This window comes from Lipophrys pholis (assembly GCF_963383615.2).
Source record: "Lipophrys pholis genome assembly, chromosome: 7".
Lineage (NCBI taxonomy): Eukaryota > Metazoa > Chordata > Actinopteri > Blenniiformes > Blenniidae > Lipophrys > Lipophrys pholis.
Genome location: NC_137638.1, coordinates 10,913,407 through 10,937,461, shown reverse-complemented (window position 1 = coordinate 10,937,461; position 24,055 = coordinate 10,913,407). Strand labels below are relative to the sequence as shown.

General features: G+C 40.9%; 1 protein-coding gene across 1 annotated transcript in view; it reads right to left on the bottom strand.

Annotated features, from left to right (window-relative positions):
* LOC308111696 (ADP-ribosylation factor-like protein 15) overlaps nt 1–24,055 on the bottom strand; it is a 95,771-nt gene that overhangs the window by 18,920 nt on the left and 52,796 nt on the right. The gene's annotated exons all lie outside the window — the stretch shown is intronic.

The following is a 24,055-nucleotide window of genomic DNA, read 5'->3' as shown; positions in this document are numbered from 1 at the left end:
GCACTACAAGGGTATCACCTGCATCATTTCTAACTAATAGAAACGCTGCTGGGAAAATAATCCAGCCCAAAGACACATTGTGGGAAAGAGGCTCTGAGGTGTGAACACAACTGGTGTGCCTGTCAAGTAAACAATAACGGCCCTCAATAGCCATGCATCACATCAAAAGGCCTTAATTACTGGAGATTATTACAACGCTTCCGTTAAGCACACTATTGTCCGGATGTGTACGGATTTCAGCTATAATTGTGGGAGTCAGGATGCCATCGTTCATATTGTCAGGGACTGGCAGTTTGTGTTCATGAGTGAAAAATAGATTCCCCCTGTCCACAGGCTAGGATTAGCACAGAGAAAAGAAAACAATATCATAAATCTTGTATAGGAGAACATCTTTTCTGCACAACTGAACAGGAAGAAGGGAAAAAAAAAAAAGAAGCTTTCAATGTCCTGCTCCATGTATTCAAATAATAAAAGACTATTTTGTCTGTTCCTAGAATCACAGTAAAGGTGAAGATTCCTGTTTGTACATCTGCATCCACATCCTTAGAAAGCAGAGCTCACAACCTGCGTCGCAGCTGCCTCTCAAACACCCAAACCATTTGATTCACTTCCAGACAGTAAGTGCCCCAAACTGTTGAGCATAAACACGGTGTTCCGAGAGGATGTAAGCACTGAGGACCGATCATGAGTGCAGACACTAAACAGACTCCCTGCAAACTAGCCCACACAGGGTCATTCTGGTCAAATCACATCAGGGACCTTTAACATTTCACCATTAGCCCCCCATTAGGTCTTCTGGGGGCTTAGTCATATCCCTGAACATTTTGTTCATTCCCGCACAATCAGTGGTTCAACCTGAGGGGAAGTGACAAGACTTGAATACTGACATTACACGCCATGCGCAAGCAGAATGCCCGCCATGACACACAGCCAGCGAACCGGCGTTTGGGATTTGGTGTTGCATAAGAAGAGAGTGAGGAAAAACCTATTTCATATTTAAATATAATTAAGTTAGCACTTTTATACATCTGCCTCCAAAAGTGTCTCCATTCTGCCAACCAGCACCAAAAACAAGCCATAAAACCGGCCCACAATTTCTTCATGGTATAATGCAACATGGCACGCTGGGGGAAATGCTTTGAATTGGTGCTCACGTATCCATAACGACTGAATAGGTGGCCTTGCAAATCTGGTACATGCCGGTGGTACACAGACAAATCCCTGCTATGCCCACAGTTTAAGAGGCAAATTGAAAACAATTACCACCACCCACTAGGGGACTGGAAAGAATAATGTTCTGTGTGGGAAATGAGAAAAACTGCCCTTTATACTTAGAAACAGGATAAATAACATCTTGGGCAAGGCAAAACATGCTGTATGAAAAACAACACCACCATTAGGATTTTGATGCTCTGAGGTACTTCATCACAACATGACACTCACTAGTACAAACACCCAACGCGAAGTCAACAGAGGTGAATTATTCACATGATCGGCAAGTTAACTGCATAGCCCCCTGAATTAATATTCCTCCATCCATCCCCTCTTTCTCCTCAGTGGGGCCACATGGAGCTGGAACCTGTTTCTGTTAAAAGTACAAACGTTGGAGGTAACTAGTCCATCACAGAGGAAAAGGTCACTTACACACACATTCGCACCTACGGCTAAATCAGTCACAAACCTACTACTCATGCGTGTGTTTGGTTTGTGGAGAAAACACACTCGGGAACAAGTGAACTGAGAAAAAGAAAGTCTCCAGCCACAAATCTAATGAGGTGAGGCAAAAGCACTGAGCCACTTAAAAAAAAAAAAGTGAAAGTACAGTGTTTTTTTTCTAAAATATTATGGAGACAGACACAATTTTAGCTTCTGAATGCACTTTGGTTTTGAGTCACAATTCTTCTTATTCAATCTGAAAATGACTATTAGGTAAATGAAGAAGACCGTAGCGTGTTGTGTGTCTGGGTAAACAGATGGATAAATCTCATTGTCACTGGTAGTTTACCTTTCCGCAGCTCTTTTTCGTTTGAGTTGGAAGACGTTTCCATGTGAGACTCGCACTCAGGTTCAGGTGTAGGCCCGCAGGCTCGACTAATCCTGCTTGAAGTGCCAGTCCCATTAGACCATGTAATCAGGAATGTGCTGTAAAGCAGGTGTGTTAATAATGCTTATTAAACAAACGCCCGTTTACTGCTGTCTGCTTTGGATACCTGATGTTTGTGATGTCATGACAGACATGGGATGGGAGGGAAAGAGGAGGAGGTATAAGGTTAGTGAGGAGTATTTTCACAGACTGGCGAGTCCAGACAGAGAGGCAGAGCGAAAATAGCTCAAGGGGCGAACAAGGTAACCTTTTTCAAAAGACGCTTCAGGGGGTGTCTGCCAAGTCCCACACAATACTGTCTGCAGCGAGTGTCTGTGTTGCAGTTGTATTGCACTCCAGCACAAAATAACTTAAAATGTCTGGGTGCATCTTCTTAAGGCAGATGGAATCTGCTGAAACCGTCCAGAGCTGCTCACAAAAGTGTGAAGAATGCATCACCCACCTGATGTGTAACTTAATATCTCCCTGGCAATTAAAAAAAACAAACATCCATGTTGCCCAGAGGTTGTGACACTGCTAAGACCCTCATGGGTTGAATTACCATCAAATTTGCATCGACATAACAGTAAAGTTTTCTCTGCTGCATTATTGCAAACTGATGAGACAGTAAATACAGAATGCAGAAATGTCAGCACCTTAAACGGGGAGTAGACCTCACAAGAAATGACAACGAGTATGAACCATCGCTTGTATACTTTAATAGCACGCTATCATGATCATATGCAACACACTGATATGCAGAACCAAACCTTCTCTAGATTTTGTAGGTATCACACACACTCAGTGTAATCATTACAAAACGAAATACAACAAGGTGACAGAGAAATTATTTGTCGAAGCATGACACTGTTATTTCTGCTGCTGTCTCGCTTCTGATTTAAAGTAATCACTCTAATCATTACTCAGTATTACAGTATTCAGTATTATCTATACAGTGCTGCATGTCGTAAACTCATAACGCACATATGGGAGAATGCAGACTGGCACTCACTGCTGGTCCCCGGGATCAGTTTGAGCAAATAGAACTGTTGCACTGAGGTCATGAACACATCTAATGTTTGTGACCTCATAACCACAGAGCATGTTATGAGCACCTACGATGGGGCTAAAATCAGATGTCCTACATGGTAACTGCTGTCCAGAATAAGGCCGGGAGAATAACAGTGCCCAATTTGTTGAAAGATGAGCATATCCCTTTTAAGACATCTCCATGACTTCATTGGGGGGGGGGGGGGGGGGGGGGGGCAAAGCGTACAAGTCTGGGCAGATCCATGCCAGCCGGGACATCCCCATTAAGGGGCCACTTGGTTCTAAAAGTGGAGAGCAATGGGGCATGGGGATCAAATAACCAGTTGTTTACAAGCTGTGTACCCACTGACATGCATGCGAGCTTCACACAAGAAAGCCGTCAATGCCTACCTCACTGCGACACTAAATTCACAGCAACAAAACAAATGACGATTTAAGGAATAAGACAAAAGAAGTGGAGGATGAAACGAAAAGTGCTGATGTTAAGTGCAACAGGTTGGTGGCCACATCGTCCCTTTGTGTCCTAAGGCCAGAGTACATCCTCTGAGTTCCCCGACATGCTCAGGCCTCATTCAAGGGTAATGTAGCAGACAGAGTAGATTACTCCCCTTTCTTCTTTCACCCGGCTCAGCCAAAGAAACCCTCCCTGCCCCTGTCTTTTCTGCCTTCCCTCTTTGTTGTCCTGTTTGTGGAGTTAAATAATGCAAATCGCATGTCTAATATCAAAAAAAGTCCACAAATCTTAACCCACTGCTCAACAAACGTGAGTAAAAGTTTACAGAACCAAACCGTCCCATCCTATTTACCGCCATTGTCCACTGTTCTTCTATAGAAACAAACAGAGAGTTTGAAGTGACGGCTACAGACAGATCTCTGAGACTGAGTGATTGCCATCAGCAGCTTGTGTTTCCATAAGTCCTTCAAGAGCTATCTGAAGAGTTCCACATTGGTTCTGCACCACGAGAAGTGCCGGGACCCAGTGCAGTGTTTACATGCACTCACTCATCCATCTCTCACACGGCGGTGATAGAGGAGTGTTGGGCAATGAGGCATTTCCATCTAGTCCATGGCCTATTAGTCACCAATGAGCAGTAGCTGCTTTCAATAAACATGTTCATCACCTGTTCCTTGACTTCAATAAGAATAAATGGCTATAAATAAAACCTGTTCGTCCTTACAATAGTAACTTGAAGTACAATGCAAGAGAAAAGTATTGACATGGGACCCATCACTGCAACATCATAGAACTTAATTTATTAATTTTTTTTTTTCAGTTTCATGTTCAAATCTTTTCAGTGCATTTTCTCTTCTACAAATGATCTCATGGTGACTTGAGTGTACACACCTAAAGTGAATAAAAGTTTCACCACTTTCAATCTTGTTCTAAATGCAATACAGTGCATCTATTACATCTAGGTAAGGAAAACACCACATTTAATTCAAGCTTAGACAGTGTACTAGGTAAAACACACACAGCCACCCAGAAGGCCCCCATCATGTACTCAGACAGACACTGTGAAAGAAAGAAAAAGAAAGAGAGGATCTGGCATTGGAGGAAGGTCCACAGGTTTGGCATGCACTGGGGCTGGCAGAAGCCGAGCTAAAGATGGCTGAGTGCATTCCCAGTCCTGGCAGAACAAATGGAGCTGTTGTTTGGGTTCAGAGGAGCTGGCCCTCAGCAAGGACACCACAGGAGGGAAGTTGAGGGGTGGGCTGGCCAGACAGGGACAGACGAGGACACTGGAGCAGGGTGGCAGGGTGGCAGGGTTGCAGAATTGCATGGCTCACACCACCCACATCAGCTCCAACAGCATCAAGCTGCTCCCGGGGAAGGGGGGGGGCGGGGTTAGCGAAGGAAAAAAAGTCACAAGTGAAATACAAAAGAGGTATGTATTTTGGAATGTGTTAATGAAATGAAAGAGGCGGAAATACGATGAGGGAACACGACATGACTTGCTACTTTCTGCAGGCATTTAAACTCTTCAGCTGCTGCCACAACATCAAAGACTGTTGATTTGTTTGGGATGAAAATGAATTGAATCAATTGAATTGAAGTTGTGGTGAATTTAAGACATTATTCTACCTAAATTGTCTGCCAGCCGTTTTGCCCTCAGCACTTTTTGGAGGGTAATCCAGATCACAGGGGGCCGATGACGACTGTCTCATGTGGCACAGAAAGCCCAGGGGATTCGTCTGTCATCTGGTGTGATTAAGACTCAAATCGAGCTGGAACACTGATACTGCCCAATGTAGCACACACACACACGCACACACACATGCACGCACGCACGCACACACGCACGCATATACACACACACAGCGGCAGAAAGGCCTTGAGATGCACGCAGCAGCAAGTAAAGACACAATACTGATGCTGGCTGCTTTGAAAGCAGCAGGTGAGGGCAGGAGGAATCATTCCTTCAATTCATATCAGTCCCAGACTGGACATAAAGGTTGGATTTGCATATTGAGCACAGTAAAGGACACACTGCTAGTGTTTGTAAAGTAAACTGCCCTGTAACTTATGTGACTCTAGTATTAAATGACAGAAGGTATCCAGAGTAACCTTGCTGGCTGAAGTCTTTTCAGCATGTTAACTGGTTGTTTATCTACTGTATTAAAGATCAATTGGCGAAGAAAAAAAACAAACAAAAAGGCCAGAAAAAAAAGGTGCAGTATTATATTTTGTCTTGTTCATTGTGGTACAACTTTCCCATTTTACCCACTGCAACATGAATCCTGAGCAGCTATGACAATGACTCCAGTGTGCAGACAAGACAACACATAAATAACATGCGTAAATGCAGATGGTGTGGTTGAAACTATTAGTAAACAAATGGCGTAACAAGACCCAGATCATGTTTGAGTCCCTTGGATGTGTGGGGGTCTATGTGCAACGGCCAAACAAAAACATGAAAACACATGCGAGGGAGCGGACCACACTGAAAACGCCTCTAAATATAGGAGCGCTCTTCTTTTCTTTTTGAAACATCAAGACGTACATGATGAAATCCAACCCGGCCTATTCGCCGACTGGAAACGATGTGGGAGCCGGTTAATGGCATACAGATCCAGCGAGTGGAAAGCAGTAGTCAGTACGGTTCAGTAACCCCTTTAGCATGATATGTTATCTCGCTGGAAGAATGCTTGAGATAATGCAGCAGCTTTAATCATAACCAGGCAGGCTTGTGGTGTTCAAGACACCTGGCATCCAAATCCTGTCGGTCACATCTCCATTTTTGGTAGACATTTTTCAGAGCCATTATATGTGTATGTGCAGACGGGCTGGCTATGGTTGTTTACCAGCTATAGCTGAGGAGTAAAAAAAAAAAAGACAGAGAGTTGTTTTGACAAAACAGTGAAAAATTATCTGAACTACCAGGAAAAATAAAAGTTGTTTAGGAGGCGCAAACATTAACTGAGGTACATCTCTCCAAAATACATTTCAAATTCACACACATTTTTAACTGCAGTGAATTTAGTCAGTGTTTACTTGTTAAATTCAGAGAGAAATCAAACAATGGCACTAATTAGATTAAAATGTGTAGATGTTCAAATAAACTTAGCTGCAGTGATCTCGTTATATATCTCATCAGTGTTCTCAATCTTCAGACACCACACAGTCATTAATATTTCTACCTGTTGAAATGGGTCGTTCAAAAGCAAAGCAGGGAAGACAGATGCAATCTGAACCACATGATCCAGACTGAACCGGTCTGAAATCGTACCTGACAGAGTGAACATCAACCACTGGATCCTCTTAGAAGCCGACGTGTAGACGATGTTGCGTTTCTATCATTAGCAGTTCCCCAGCCAACACTGTGCAGTGCAGAAGTCTCCTCGCTCACTGAGTAGTATCTTTAACCACACAGTTTGAGATGCTATTGCTATGCTACTACCTTTGTATTCCTAATTCTTATGTGCATTGTCAACACTGAAGATCCACAATGGGCATAATTGTATTTATTTTAAAAGTTTAAGGTGTTTTCAATGAACAGTATTGAGCAAATAATGTCAAAATCCTTTTTTAATCACCATAAGGAATTGTGAGTGTCAAAATTCACACAAACTAGCAAACCAACCTAAGACCAAGTAAAATATTTTAAGTGAACATAAATATTTGTTATTTTACATAAAGGGGACCTATAAGAGAGGGAAAGGTGTTATGTAGACCACAATCTGTACATAGCAATAATGTTGGTGAGCTGCTGCCTGCTTCTCTAAAGCTCAGACACGCCTGACGCACATCTTGTGTAAATCAAACATTAATTATAATGAAATATCAAACACACACAGACACACACACACACACTATTGCTTTAAACACCTCCGAGCTGTTGAAAAGGCTCAGCGGCTTTGAGGAGGTTGTCTACGCTCAACACAAAACAGCCTGACAGATATGCACACATCCTTACAAATCTCAAAAATGCATAGGTGTGCAAAGCCAAACACACATGCCCACGAGCTTTAACATTTGCTCGCTTTCCACACCCAAATATCACAAGCCTCTCCTCTCCTTGACAGCTACAACAGGTAAAGCCATATATTGTTGGAATGAAGGGCGATGCTTGCCGATGCAGATGAGCACCTCCCACGCAGCTACCTCACTCCCCACCTCCCTCTTGGCAGAGCATACCAATTTCCACCTGGATGGTCTTCAACTATGTGCCAGGAGGATATCACGGCAGCTCCATATCCTCTGTGTGACAGTGTAATTCCCTCTGCCCCGCAGCCATGTCTGCAAAACTCAGACAGTTTACATGTTCATGTAGCTACACTGCACTGGGGAGGAGTGAATTGCCAAGTATTCTGTGCATTCATTTGATTTCTGGCACACACAGTTTAACCCCTGCAACATGAGCTGTCATAGGCATACCAGAGTCAAAGGGGGAGGTGTGTTTAATCTTTCGGTTCAGCCGGCAACAGGGACAACGCAAATCTCCACACTTACTGTTGAATATCCTACGTTCATACGCTCTAATCCATGCATCTGTTAATTATTGCAAATTGAGTGAGGATAAGTTGTTTTAGAGCAGAGTTCACTGGATTGTTTGATTTCATAGAGACATATCGCATTCCACGCGATCAAATGCAGGTATGCAGAGGGGGGAAAAAGGCGTGATTAGGCATCAGTGTATATCTCACACTCTATTACAGTACGAAGAAAAACTAAGCTGTATAATTTAATTGCTTTGAGTGAATGCTTAATTAAACAATGCAAAAATGTGAGACAAAAAGTAAAATTCAGTCAAACTTTAAACAAACAAACCAAAAAATTTATTGATTTAACTATAGTGTATTGTGTATTTATGCAGGGTAATACGTAGTCAAGACTATATATGGGAGGAACATTTCTTTGTTTCATCAGATGTTTTTGGCAACTTTGAGCAAGTTACATGTCTGTCAAATGACAAGGAGTATCATTCAACAGACATGATAACTCTCAGCAAGTCAATTAAGAGCGCACCTCAGCAGCCAGGGTCCACAGTATATATTATTGTTTTAGGTTTCAAATGTGGTTAAACATGTGGTTAAACAACAAAGCAATCATTCATTGACTGTTACAAATTGGCTTGCAGACCGCAAAGAATGAGGAGCGGGGCCACATGTGGCCCGTCAGTTTCCCATGTCTACACTGTTCATAGATCATACATTATGGGTCTTTGTCAACTCCAAAAAGCACACCCCAAACAAAAGCAACTGTCTTCTCTGGCACTGTTTTTGTTAATTAGACTGAGAGTTGAGACACAGAAGGGGGTCAGTTTCCATAATTTTGAACAAAATGGTCATAGTGATGGAACTATTGATTGTTGTCCGTTTCAGAGTTCTGACTAAACCGTTGCATGGCCGCCTATCAGTTGGCAGAACAACAGGTTCCTCATTTTTACAATTTATAACATTGTATCCAGCGAGTGTCTGCACAGAACTGAGTGAGTGAAGGTGAAACTCCTGACGAGGTTCCCAGACAGAAAGAACATTGGCCAAATGACCTTTGGAAATAGGATATTAAGCCCATTTGAATAAGCTTGAGACAATAACAAACAGCTAAAAGAACAAACTGAGGCATACTGTATGTCCATATGTTGTTAAACCGATTCTTCATTGCAGACAGCAGCAAATACCCTCGCCCTTTACTCTAAGCTAAGACTATCAGACAAGTAAAGCTGCAAAAGCAAAATGACCTGGTGACTGTTAAAGCTCTTGAGAGAGTTTCTGTCTGGTTTCTGGGCTCATCTATCAATCCGGAGATTAGATTATACTGTATACACACTCCACTGTCCCACAGCGCAACGCAAAATGGCTTTCTCCCCTGCAGCACACAGCTCAACAATGTTATTTTTATTGTCTTAAAAATAGTTTGTGGTTAGCATATGCACTGTTTATATATTTAATTAAAAGAGTAACTAAGAAAGAAACTTAACAACTGATAAATGGAATAAATTGAATCTGCTTGGCATTTATTGCACTGAGATTTACTGATAAGGATTTGAGGGGAATTATTGATCCTACCCAGGAGAGACTGTATTTTCAATCACAAGATCCTGATGTCTGGGAAGATTCAAAGGGAATCTCCTCCAGTTCACATCCTTGTCCATTTCCATCTCCATACACAGTCTGGCCCGAGCACTGTGGTCCTGCCCTCCAGGCCTTCAGGTCAGCGGACGCGCCGATTACCCGCAAGTCCTTGACACAAGACAAATCTTAGCGCTTTCATCTGTGTCGGTGGGTCGCCCCTCAAAGCCTTGTTACAGGATTGGCGCTCGCCAATTAGCACAATTAGCTTTTGGCAAGCCGCCGGGGGCGTCACATGGCACCAGCTTTGCACTGATGGTACCTGACAAGCCTGTGGATCTGTCATGATGGCCATTAGAGAAGATATGTTGGTTGCAAGATTGACAGGGAAATAAGAATATAAACAGATACAGGTTGGATGTTAATGTGTGCATATGCTTCATTGGTAGCACAGTACTTTTTACAAAACCTGGATTATCTTCAAATCCATTGCAAAGCTGCAAAAAAAAAAAAAAAAAGAAAGAAAATGAAACTGATTATAAACAACCATTCATAAAAACACAAAATAAAGTAGTAGAGTACACTTCTAATCATTACTATATTACGGGGGAGTTTTTCTTCCCATGAACCTGCTCAGTTTTCCCTCGGTTTTTCTTTTTTTTCTTTTTCTTTAATACAACTACACAGTCATATATCCTAATCTGCCATTTGAATTTTCAACTCATGGAGAGAGCTTGTTTGTGAGTCCTGGTCCGCCTAATGTTTTATCCAGAATACCCATTTGAGGGGCTCCCATGTCAAAACCTTTTGAAGAGATGAAAAACATTGGCAACTAAAGTGGCTTTATGGAGAGAAACTCTGCCTGGCTTTTACAGATTTTTCTGCCTTACATGGGTACAGTATAGCAGGGTAACATCTGGAGGTGATTGTGCCATGAAGGAATACAGATACCGAAAGAAAAAAAAAGACAAGGGCCTGGACAGAGTACAGACGATTATTATTAGAATGCAAGTTTGTGTACTGTTTATATGTACATACAACAGTAGTGTAGACGAGGAAGCTCATCCATGAAGCCATACTACCAACAACAAGTAGGAATAACTCTGAGGAGACAGTAAACAGATGTCTAGTCAACTACCATCGCCGTGACGACAAAGACTGGTTGATAAGTGTATTCTGGTAAATATGACAGAGAACAGGGCTGTGGTTCACGTAGTACAGCAGGTCATCTTCTAGTTCCATGGTTGACAGGTTGAGCCCGTTTCTCCCGGACCATGTGACTTAATGTCTTTAGGCAACACATTGAACCAAAATTTGCCCTTAATATATGCCAGCACCTTGTATGGAAGCCGTTTCTAGTGATCTGAGAGTGTGAGAATGATTGTGCATGAATGGGTGAATGCATGTTGAGATTGATATGAAACTGGTATAATGCATTTAGAAAAATCCATGTAACAGATTCATGTTTGTTTCTGATGTCTAACAGCAAAGAGTCACCTTAAATACTTTTAACAAAAAGTGTTGACCATCAATTCCTCCTCAGTGATTGAGCTTACCTACCAAGTGAAGCTGAATTAAAAGAAAAATTTAAATACAGACTCACAGGCAAAACCTGTGGCCTGGATACAATTGGCATGCTGATAAAAGAACTCCAGACGATGGGCAGAGAGATAAGCCGAAGGGGAGGTCTGGGGCACTGACGCTCTGCCACAACACCATTCTCATGTGTAGCTTTATGTTTCCTCAGCCCTCTTGCTTTTCCTCAGTCTGGTCACTGTAATCTCTGTGTTTGGCTACACTGAGCATCTTAGGTAACACTGGTTGAGATCAGTATCTCCTCTCAAAACAAGAAGCCAGGAAGTGTTCCGTCTGTCATTATCACAATTCACCCAGCGCTGTGGTTTTCCTCTTCACATCAAATCCTCTCTTTATGGTTTCCTTCCCAGGGACTTTGTGAGACAGCATCGTTTCTTCTTTTTTTTTTTTTTTTTTCTATAAACCTTTCCAGCTGAGGATAGTAAAGGAGAGCACAGTGTGTGCGTTTGTGGATATCGTATCTGCGGTTGAGTCAGAGTGCAGCAACATTCCTAAGGGTGAGCAGTGAATTGATCACATAACAACATGGTGTGTGTGTGTGGCTGTGTCACACAATGAGTGCAGGAGCTTATAGTACAAAAAAAGGTTTGTTGATGTAAAATGGTTTGATTACCGCGAGGTGCGCGCTTGCATGCACAAATGAGCACATCCGCACAGCTGCTCATGGAGGGGCGTGTTGCAACACACCTTGTCTGACAACACTCGGGCGCATCTGGAGGTCTCGGAGAAGAGACAAGTTAAAAGAACAACTTAATTATCTGGTCTGAATACCATAGACACTAATGAAAACATTACCATCGCAGCTTCTGCTGCACTTCACGTCGGGTTCGTGAATGCAATCTACACTAAAGAGCCAAAATAAAGAACTCCCCCCAAAATACCATTAGCCATTAATTGCACTCGGAAAGAAGCAGTGAAAAGGAAGGAAAACAAGCTGACCTCAATAAACCTTTTTGCAAAACCATGATTGATGTCCGCGAAAGAAAAGTCAAAGAAAGTAGGCTACAGATTTCATCTCTTCTCAGAAGTCATTAGGCACAAAACTGGTTTCCAAACAGCATTGTGTGAGTTATTCCCTGTAATCAAAACAAATGGACCACTGGCATCAGATGCAGCAACACTTGGGTTAGTCTGCTGAAATGATTTTAGACTAAGTTGTCTGCCCTGGAAACACATGACAAACAGTGACCTCACTCAGTACCAGGTGAAGCTAAATACAGTGTATTATTGTGAAACATGTTTTCCTCACGCTAGCATCATGCACACACGTTCATTGACATCAAAACAGAATAATGAAGAAATTATTTCACCCCAAAAGGGCCTGTAATATACATTTAATTTAAGTTGAGGGAGTATCTCATGAGCACTTCTCCTGGCACTGCTGTTTTGTACATTTAACATGAATAGTTGTCAACACTCCTGCCTCACATGGAGATTGTTGTTCATTCGACCTTAAGCCGTTCTCTGTAAAGTTTGCATGTTCCTCTGGTTTCCCCCTGAAACATGTATGTGAGATTAATGGGTGACTCCAAATTTCCCATAGATGTGTGTATGAGTGACAGTCCGTGATGGACTTCCATATCACATATGGTGGCGGTGTACTCAGTCTTCTTCCAGTTTTCCAGCTCAATCATCAAACATTTGTGAGCCAGGTGTGCTAATATAGATAGCTTGTTTGCTCCGACATCCTGTCTCATGGACGTCGTCTCAGGAAGAAATGATAACAAACGCCTAAGGCCAAAGAGTGATCACAGTTTAATGTCGCTTTGATCGGAGAATCTGGTTTTGTTTCAGTTGCAAAAATATGTCTTTCTTTGAGGTTTGAGAGGCTAAAATCAATAAGGCTGATTTAATATGTATGAGGCTTTTTTAAAGTTTGATCAATTTAAGTGTTAAAATGTTTGTTTGTTTTTTTAAATAATATATTTATATATATATATATATATATATATATATATATATATATATATATATATATATATATATATATATATATATATATATACATATATATAGTGTTAGTATCACAATGTATTGCTATATGAACCCTATTGCTTGATTGTCTTTAACACACAGCTTGTTAAGTTCACTTTATTGAAAATGAAGTTAATGCTGACTAATACTGGTATAACGGACACATTTCTAATGGTTTCCACCACTTTGGAGGAACTCTGGGGGTGATTCATATGTCTTATGATGACACCTGATATATGACACAGTGTCACGTAACTATAGTAACATATATGAACGTCAGCACCCGAGTGCGTTGTTTCTTAACATGATCCATTAGACAGTTAAGAGCGGATTAATCTGTGTAATGCTCGGTTTGTATCCTCTGTGTAGGCTGTTTCACTTCTTTACATCCATTAAATTGAGAGAATGATGCCACAGCAATTAACGTCAGCTACTCACGCCTTATGGATGTTCTTCCTGTCCTTACCCATTCAAGGTTAGTCATAACAAGAGATTTATTTCAAGTCAATACTAACAACATGATGATGATGATGATCATGATAATAATAATATGTTTCGTTGGGATAATGTTGAGCCAAAAAGACTACAGTAAGAATTTCCTTCATCAAAATAAACATCTAAATACTGTTGGTCTTGGTGAAGGTGTCTTAAATGTCATCTGGATTTCTATCAGCAAAAAAGAAATGTAAAACATGACCACAATGAACAATTCAGTAATTGAGTAAAACTGCACAAATCATGTGTTTTTATGCTCTTTTAATCTTTTATAATGTGATATTCAAGCTCATTGAAGAAAAGCTGAGTATCCTGTTTAGTTTCCACACTGACCAATGCCATTATATGTGAAAGGGTGCCGTCTGGTTGTCTTGTCACAACATTAAGTTTGAGCCCTGAAGACAGAGACAGCGTTATCCTCTTATTGCCATGGCGAGAAGTGCCTTGAAGACTCGATGTGCAAAGGTTCGAGGAAAGTTCGGGTTAAATCTTCTTTGGAGATAAAGTCAGAGGGCAAGCTTGTACTTGATAATTAAAGCTTGCCTGCACCTCAACGTTTTATACATGCATGAGCTGGAACTATATAATCTTGATGGAAATAATACAGTGAATTGTGAATGGCTAAGTCATTAAAAAGAAAGCCGATTGCACTGAGTCCCATATATCATATTTACATTGACTTGTGCTTGTGTGCACGTGTGATTCCGCACATTGTCCAGACTCATTGCACCTCTCTATCATCACTCATGTGGAAGACGACCACCCCCTCTATGCACATGCACGCATGCTCGCACGCACTTTCCCTAAAGCATCCTCACTCACTTGATAGTTTCCCGTCAACATCCACCCCGGTCACCCTTCCTCGAAAAAATCCTTCAGGAGGTCAACAGAGAGATTAAGACCCTTCAAATGGGGTCATGGAGATCAATGATCAAACAGAGAGCCGGGGCAAGCCCCATGCCCCCCACTCCACCCACGTTATTTTAGAATGCCTGATAATAGAGACAAAAAGGCTGGCTAACAATTACTTCCCTACAGCATGAGCCAAGCACCCTCTTAATCTCTGGCAGTGGCCTCGCCCATAGCCGTCACTGAAAGTTTCACTCACTTGTGATCGGGATGGGTCTATTGGTCACAAGTCTCGAGTATTAAGGAGTTTTAAAGAGTTTTAACGAGTAACAAACACACACACACACACACACACAAACAAGATTGAGCAATTTTTTAAAATAAAGCAACTCAGCAAATTTCTAAACTTTAATTTTATAACTTGTTATAGTTTAAGTATTAAATTCATAACATCATTTGATAAAACAAACTATGTGAAAGGACACATCAGAGACTGCTTATCATAAATGTAAAAAAGAAAACCTTTCAATCACGTCTGTCGATTCAGTAATCTATCTCGTCTCCCCCGCAGTGCAAATTCTCTTTGTTTTCTATTGCAAGAGTGCAGAAGGGGTAGGCAGGCTGTGGTCAAAGAGACCTCTTACATGAGAGTAACAATTTGTTGGTCGTGGGTTTTCCATCATTGTATGAGCTGCATTCCTGAAGACCACAGGAGAACAGAAACTGGCAACAAAGAAACCCACTGCACTGCATGTTTGGTGAGGATGTTCCCTCCAGAGAAGTGGCCTTCCAATGAGTTATAGCCTTTCATATCGCTGTAAAAGGTTCAGTGCTCTCAGTGGGGAGAACTCCTATTTTGTTTTGGGTGTGAGGACAGAAGATGGGGGACATGGAACGACATCAAGAGAGTAAATGCCAAGGTTTTTTTTGTTTCAAAGAAATACACATTTAGTGCACCCACTAACCACACAGGGAAGCTACAGGATACACTCATCAGCCTTAAGATTATAATAACTTGGAACCCACTGGACCTCTGAAGCTGTGCTGCAGTATCACACACCAAGATGTAAGTTACGAGGGTGGACCTCCATGGATCTGACCACTTCATTCCACAGACCTCATGGATCTGGAGGCAAATCGCTCTCAGTTTTCTGTTCCTGAACCACTGTTGGGTTCAAAGGGTGCAAATGGGCTGCAACAATGGTTGAAAGCAAAGGTTCCCCATACAACACTGCCCAAGGCATCAGGCAGTAACATAGATAACAGTCGGCCATGTTGTGCATATTCTGACACTTCTTGTTCTGTCAGAATCAGCATTAACTTCTGCAATAGAGCTAAACCATATAGATCAGCTTTATCTATACAGTTGCATCAGTGACATGATTTTGTGGCTGTTTCACCACTTTTCCTTACTTGGACTAATTTAGATGAAGATCAGAAACACTCCAACTGCAACTGCAGTTCAGGAAATGCTCTGGCACACTCGTCTAGAAATCACAATTCGGCACTTCTTAAAGTTATTCAAATATACATGCTTCTATTTTTCGGCTTCTCATCATCATTATTTCACTTACGTCGAGATCATCGTGGTAGCCGAAGCTTGGTGGCAGTTAGATCTTTCCGACATGGCCTGCTTCAACTCTCCAAAGTTCAGGCCAATGTCTCTTGCTACACTGTCTGGGTATGTCAAAGGTCTACTACCTCTCTTTTGGCGAGGTAGTCGCCACAGAAGGACGTCAGAAATAATTTGATCTTTAGCTCTCAAACAGTGTTCCACAAACTTGGCTCTTCTCTGCGCAACGGTTTTAGAGATTGGTGGAATTTAACCATGAATATCTTGTTTAGTGGGATGGCTTTTCCAAGACATTAGAAGATTTTCGAGTTTCAGCTTCTAAAACATCAACGATGTGGACAAAGTGGCCACTTGTTTCCATCAATTAACAATCAACAAGTGCTGTTATAAAAGGGTTAGAAGACTGTTTAATTGTCAGTGGTCATACTGGTGTAAGAGCAAGGTAGAGAGATGCATCACAGCTTTACAAATAAAGCAGACTACTCAAGGACAGGCAATTGTTTTTTTCCCCATAGATTTTCACATTAAGGGTAACTGAGGTTGAAGGTAAGCAGGTATGAGCAGAAAAGAAAATAGACCAAAAAAAAGAAAAAAGAAAAAAGCAGGACCAGTGAAGGGGCATGACATGAAGGAGAGGTCAGGGAGTTTAAACTTCCTGTTTCTAGTGCTTTATCAATTGAACTGAAACGATAATGTGGTTGTGAGAAACGAGCAGTATGTTAAGACTTATCAAGAATTTGTCGTGTGCCTTTTTTTATACAACTCACATTTTAGGCTAAAACAGCAGGTCAACACACAAATATACAAGTATGCAATGACTGTTAAATTGTTGAAGATCTCAGGAATTTGTCATTTCTACTGTCTATTCATGTTATGGGCTCCTTTTAAAGGCTAGAAATAAAATAAAATGTATAAATAAAAAAAAAAAATTGTTTGGAGAAATTTTTTCCAAAAGACAATAAAAATGGACTTTAAAACTAGAAAAGCGTGTGTTTTAACGAAATGTAAATGTGTGAATGAAGGGTTAAATCTGAGGCGACGAGCCAACAGTGATCTCATCTGCGCAGTACAGATGCAAAGTCTCACTGCACCACTCATCGGATGGCATTTCAGGATATGTGTAATGCTTTAATTCACTGTCTATCACCCCTTTCCCAGTGTGTGCGCCTCTGACAAGTTCATACAAACACAGTATGTAAGTGTTACAATGCAGAACATAGATGTAGACCAGTCGAAGTGAACGTGAACGGCCTCAACGGCTGGTGACAGCAGTCATTTACAGCGGGATTTCTCCTCCATGCTCCGCTATCAGAAAAACAGATCTTATCTGCTCAATCACCAACTGTACTGTAACTATTATTTTGAGTTGGGAGTGAGATAATGCGATCTTGACATTGCAAATGTGTAATATCAGAAAGAAACCAAAAGGATGCTGATAATCTTACAGCTTCCACTGCCAAACTGCTAATGAAGGAAAGAAAAACAGTAGAGCTACATTTCCAAGGTTTTCATTGATCCCAAGGGGGGGATAAAGCTTCAACAACACATACTGAGATTCTTTGGTCAGTGAGGAAATGTATCTTTCTTAGGATCAGCTGAAAGCAGAAACATGGCACACATGGAACCAACAATGTGCCCGCGTGTGTCTGAGTGTATGTGTGTGTCCGCCTGTCTGTGTCTGTCAAAACATGGCAAATTGATGATTAATGGTTGTTTGCAGGCCGGTTGGTGTAAAGGTTATAATTTGTCACCGTCTCTTTTCTGCTCTTTGCTACAGTTGTTACTTGATTTTCTTTCAACTCAGACAAGAGATGACCAGTAGGAAAAAACAAACAAACATGAATACAAACACAATTTAATGAGTGAAAAAGAAGGAGAAGCAAACCCTCTGTTTGAGTGATTGATTAGATAGAAACTGGCCTGCGTATGTAAAGCATGACATATGCGAGTGGCTGCTTGTCTGTGTGGTGTAACTTGTAAGTGGTGTCATAATGCATACGCAACAGCAGATTCAAATTTGGTACAATGAAAACAGATGTGCTCCGCTTCATAGCAGGCGCTGTCCTCCTCACAATGAAGGAAAGCATGAAGTGACTGCCTCCAGCACAGCGAGAGAGCGAGCCAGCAGCTTTTCCTTAGACTGCGGTATCGCCGGGTCTCCATGTTCAGTCCCATGCGATCTCTTAAGACTAGATATTGCAGCCTTCCCTTTTCCCTGAGTTCACAGTATTTCTTCACCACGACACAGTCCCAGCCTCCATTGTTTCTTCCAATCGTCATGTAGTGCATTGGCACTTTCTGTCCACTTGCTCTTCTTCTCTTCGATAAAACAAGTGCCTACAAAATGTAAAGGACCTCTCCACTGATGGCATTTTGTAAAACAAAATCTCAAAATCTTCCTGGTGGACGCAGTCCATTAGGTCCCTCCATCCAAACAGACCCGCTTTGTTGAGGTGTTATATCAACAGGGTGACCTCCCCTCCACTCCTCCCCGGCTTCCTTGGGCCCCCCAACGGCAGGAGATTGATGTCAACAAGGAATTCTGTCCCACGTTTCTTTCTACCTCCTCCAGACCCACCCAGCCCCTGAAAAACACTTGCTCCCGCACAGAGAGCCCCAGTGAGGCCTTAACAGGCTCACTAAGCTGCATTGCCCCAATTCTGCCTTCTCTCACCCCTCTCTTTAGCACTGCCAGAAACGCATTAAGTCACTAACGTGAAACCATAAACAAGGAGTGCTGCAGAAAACAACACTTGCAATCGCAGGCACGTGTGCGCGTGTGCATGTGTGCATGTGTGTGTGGAGGAAATGAGCTACCTTGTTCGGTCAACAGTGTGGTTGCTGTGAGAAAAGGTCAACACGGAGACGTCATTTGTGTATAGTGTCATCGCCAGAGGAGCTGCCAATAGAATTCAGACCAACTACATTTGTGCTCGTTTCATGGGTGGTGCTTGTCAAAAATTCACAAGAAGCATGAACCTGCAGTGCAGCTGCTGTCTTTAGAGGCTTGCAGAGTTCAGATGGAAACCCGCAGGACAAGTTGTGGGGTCTGCACTGGGAATTTTGCAAAATCCAATGCATGTTCTAATAGAACATCACAGAGTACACAATTTCATCTGTGGGCTTGATTTTTATTTTTATCATACAGACCCGTGCTGACTGACTAAGAAAATACATCAAATGTAATTAACACAGCCTGTCTGTACATTTCATTTGGCATCATTCACAGAAAACCACTGCAAGTGGATTTAGTTTGGATTTTACTACTGGAGAATTTTTTTATTTTTTCGCAAAAAATATTTATTGGAAAATATATCAATTGACAATATACGGCCATGCATTACAGTTTTCCATTTATATTTTATTTTTAAATTTTAAACACACACACACACACACACACACACACACACACACACACACACACACACACACACACACACACACACACACACACACACACACACACACTAAGCTCAACTTCTTAGCTGTCTGGCCGTCTTTAATCAATATGAAATATCATTAACAGTCTGGAAGTTATGGTTATGAGAAGTACTCTTGCCAAATCCCATCAGAGGCAACAGAATATGAAGAAAAGGCAGTCAAAGCATTACTATGCAAGATGAAGATAAAATTAGACCATTCGACATAAATGTTAAATTACAACTCGTGCAAAGAAAAAGGATGGAGTTATACTATAAACGACCACAGCAGCATTTTATCCCTGCATCACATATGATGTGTACATTTATTGTTGTAATTCAGTCAAACAGGTTGTTTTCAAAGTGTTAAAAAAAAAACAACTTTAAAATAACTACAATGTTTTTCAGACTTCAACAAGCACTTATTATTCTGGTTGGTTAGTTCAAAACTCCATTAATCAGCTTAATAAGCTTCATTAATCAGCATCACCTCTACTTATTGATACGACAAAGCATGAACTATCATTTAATAGAATTTATTGCCATTTAAACTCATGATAATGGAACAGGAAGAAGCATTTGTGTTTGTTAAAATGTATGCCTTCCTAACCTCATGGTGACCCACCCAACACTGTAAAGCTGCCATGAAGCAAAAGTTTTTCAAAGTAGATCCACTGGCCCCAAAACATTTCAAAGAAATGTGCACTGACCCTTGGTGAGACTTTTTTACTTAAGAAAAAGCTTAAGGAAATTCTAATAAATAATGAAGAGAAACATAACATAGCGAGTATATATGGTGGTCTTACATGAGAGGTTAAAAGGATACATGGAGATATATCCAGGAAAAGACAATGTTTTTCAGGTTTTGAGGAGAGGAAAATGACCATTCGGTGTAATATGACAGCAAAGCTCGACGTGTTCTTTGTGTTTCTCTTTCTATATACATTTATAAAGTAGGGGACACAGAAAGAGAGAGTCAGACAGATATAATGTCTTAGGAACAGGAAGTGGCATATCTTTAATTGTGCTTTTACGCTCAGTGGAGGAGGAGGCACTTAAAGCAGCCGGAGCGGAGCAAAGAGGGGTTGACCACCTGTTTCTAACGTACCTTGGTACTTTTAGTGTAACTTTCATTCAATATTAAGCAACCTGGCTTTACAGTAGAGTGTTTTCATAACATTCATCAATAACTAATGTGAGCATATAAACTTCCTGGACAGAAATCGCACAAAACTTCCAGACCCGAGAGTGAATGCAGTGAGCAAGGCCATTGCCAGTTTTTGAGCAAAATACAACTACAAGCTAAAAGTGAGTTTTAGAAATTAATATGTATGTGGTGGCATAAATACCAAGCAGTAAGATCTCTGTAAACACAAGAAATATAGCAAAAAATGGTTTTACGAAGGTTACATTTTCTGTGGAATCACATACAAGTAAGAAATTGTAATTTTCTTCAAGCTCATTAAAAAAAAAAAAAACATCGGCAGAAATATGCTGAATATTTCTGCAAAAACGTGGCACAGCGGCTCAGAAAAGGCAAAACAGAATCATAGAAAAGGTGAAAAAGAGCCATCACGTGTGGGTTTTAAAATTAAAATAGTCAGCCATCGATTTCTGAAGCCTGTCACCAGTTTTTATTTCTATTAGCTTCCATAATATTATCTAATTACAAAATCTAATCCCGATGTTATTCTTAACATGTACATCCTGGATGCAAAGTCCTAACCGAGACTAAAGATCAGCACTACTCAAGCTAATGAAATGAGGGGAACAGAAAATAAACTGCAGGAAGAGACCCCTGTGGATGCTGAGCAAATATTTGGTTAACATACAGAGGGTTTGCCCTCTTCAACTCTTTGATGGTTGAGCGACTTTACTATGTCCATAGCTTTTCCCATTTGCAGTGTACCATGCCATCTTCACCTGTTACTAGAACATCGTCAATTAATATTTCATTCCTGAGCTTCATAGACAACTTAAGCGGAACAAATTAGTTCTTTTTCATGGCTGGTTTAAAATTTGGTTCCACCCAAGGATAATATGTTACAGAAATGAGACAAAACTGAACGTCAACAAATGAAGTGGAAACCGTATCACACATATCAACGCTTTGATCAAATTTCCTAAACTTGCTCCAGCAGTGAAACATCCCACAAGAGAAATTCAGTCCTCCTGGACAACATTCTTAGATTCTTTACTAAACTAACAACACATTCTCTTGTCCGTCAGCCAATCATCCACAGCCCATTATGGGGGCATTATTCTGAGAGCTGAATCTCTTCTGGGGCTCTTCCGGGACTTTGCATGAAACAAGCTCACATTCACAAACATTTACAATTTGGGTACACAAACATGTCACTGGAATATATGTTTACCGGTTAAAATTAATTATTGCTGCCTCTATTATATATATTAGTATTATTGGTATTTTTTCATATAAGCACACGTACCCATTTACTTATATATTTATTTTTTTACATTATTACCACCACCAGTCCCTCATTCTCTTATCAGTGCTATTGTTGTTGTTTTTATTACTTCTGTCCCCCATCACACTCCGAATGCCCTCATCCACATTCGCCTTGTTGTTGTTTCTATGTTTGCTTGTTTATCAAAATGATTTATCTTTATTTCTCCTGCACCATTTCGGTTTAAGCCTAATATTTATGTAATAATTTTCAGTGACAGGCTTTGAGTGAAATTATATCATATGAACATATAAACAACTGTATAAACATATTACAGTAGCCCAACTACAAAAAAGTGATTTACTTCAGGATGGAAGCAATGTTCATTGTTTTGATGATTATTTCACTGAACAATGACTTATTACTTTTGAAAACATCAAGACCTTAAACTATTTTATTTTTCTCACTTTAGTTTTTATTGATTTTTCAATTTTTTTTTCAACACAAACAGACAGAACAGGACAGTTTATCCTGAACGAATGGAATTGAAGACTCCAGTCAATTGAAAACTAACTAACAACAATTTTAACAACAATTAAAACTATTATGATCAAGCTTTTAATAAGACTTCAAATCAAATTTGTCCACGACAGGATTGTCTTGGTATCGTGAATGTAAAATAGTTTTCTGCAGCTTCAGGTATTGCTGATACAATAAACTTAGTAAAGCAGCTAAATTTAACACGTTGCAATGAGTAAATATTTAAATGCATGTATGACTGAGTCCTAAAGTGTGGAAGGCTGCAGACTGAAAGATCCAAATGGCCTGTTGACAACAGCACTGGTTACCTCAGCCACCCTGAACAAGGGACTTTATCCAAGTTATCCATAATGAACTGAAGTGGCCCGACCAACAGGGTGTAGAAAACGCCTTCAGGGGACATCCCTCTCATCTATCTGTCCCTATCAGCCAGTCTCACGTGTCATTAGTGTTTGCAAACAGTTCAGCAAAGTCAATGTTTCCAGAGAGTGATGCAATGACTGTCAAACATGGGAGAGGACACATCACGCCAAAACCGGTGGGTGAGTGCAGCTGCCTCACAAACTGAATTTACTGGCCAAGTGAAGCGGACCAACAAGGAGACATGAGTTGTTGGTCTCAGAGAAGAAACATTTAAAATCATGAGAATAATGTGTTTGCATGTCTAACGTAGTTTGAGCCCAGGTGCATCGAATTTCTATGTTTTAAATAAACATAGTGAGATATTGGATTTAGGTGGAGCGGAGCGGCTTACATTCAGTTTGGGTTTTAACTCAGTCGGATGCAGGACTTTTCTCTGGCTCATTTTTTTTGCGGCAAATTTCACAGCACTGTCAAAAGACTGCAGTATTACTGTATTCGGAAGTTCTCAACCGGCTACCGCCCGTGCGAATGCTTTAAGATATTTAAAACATGAGTGACAGCAGACCATAACAACTACTTCAAGGAGGTACAGTGGTAAAGATGGGATTCACACACAGACACACACAAAAACAAGATAGGTCAGTAAACACCAATTATACTACTTTTTATTTAAACTGCTTTAATACTTAATGATTAGTTTCCTGCAGAGGGGAGGTCGTGACCCAATCTACAACTTGAGGACTTCTAAATATTTCCATTCAGACACTGTCTGTTGTTCAAACAGTATAAAGCATATTGTGCAGACAAAGTAATTCTCGTGAGATTCTTCCTTGCCCAGTGCCAGTGAGATTACTAATCAGAAGGAATATATTTCCTACCTGGTCAATATAGAGAGGAAAAGTCAAAGCTGAGCTGAGCTGGAGCTCCCAAACAACAGGTCATAAGGCTGAACCCCAAGCTGCCCTCAAAGGAATATAAGCACCTTGCACAACAGCATGAGTGAGTTTGAAAAGGTGGATGTAACCGATTTTATAACAAATTTCAAGCCTATTGAAGAGAATCTGTGTTATACAAGTGAAGTCCATCAACCGTTTGCCAGAAGAGCCGTTCGAAGCCTAATAACAGATGCGACAGCCAGAATCAGGCCTGAAGCTGGAGAAACGATTGAATTCCTTGGCCACACTTTGAACTT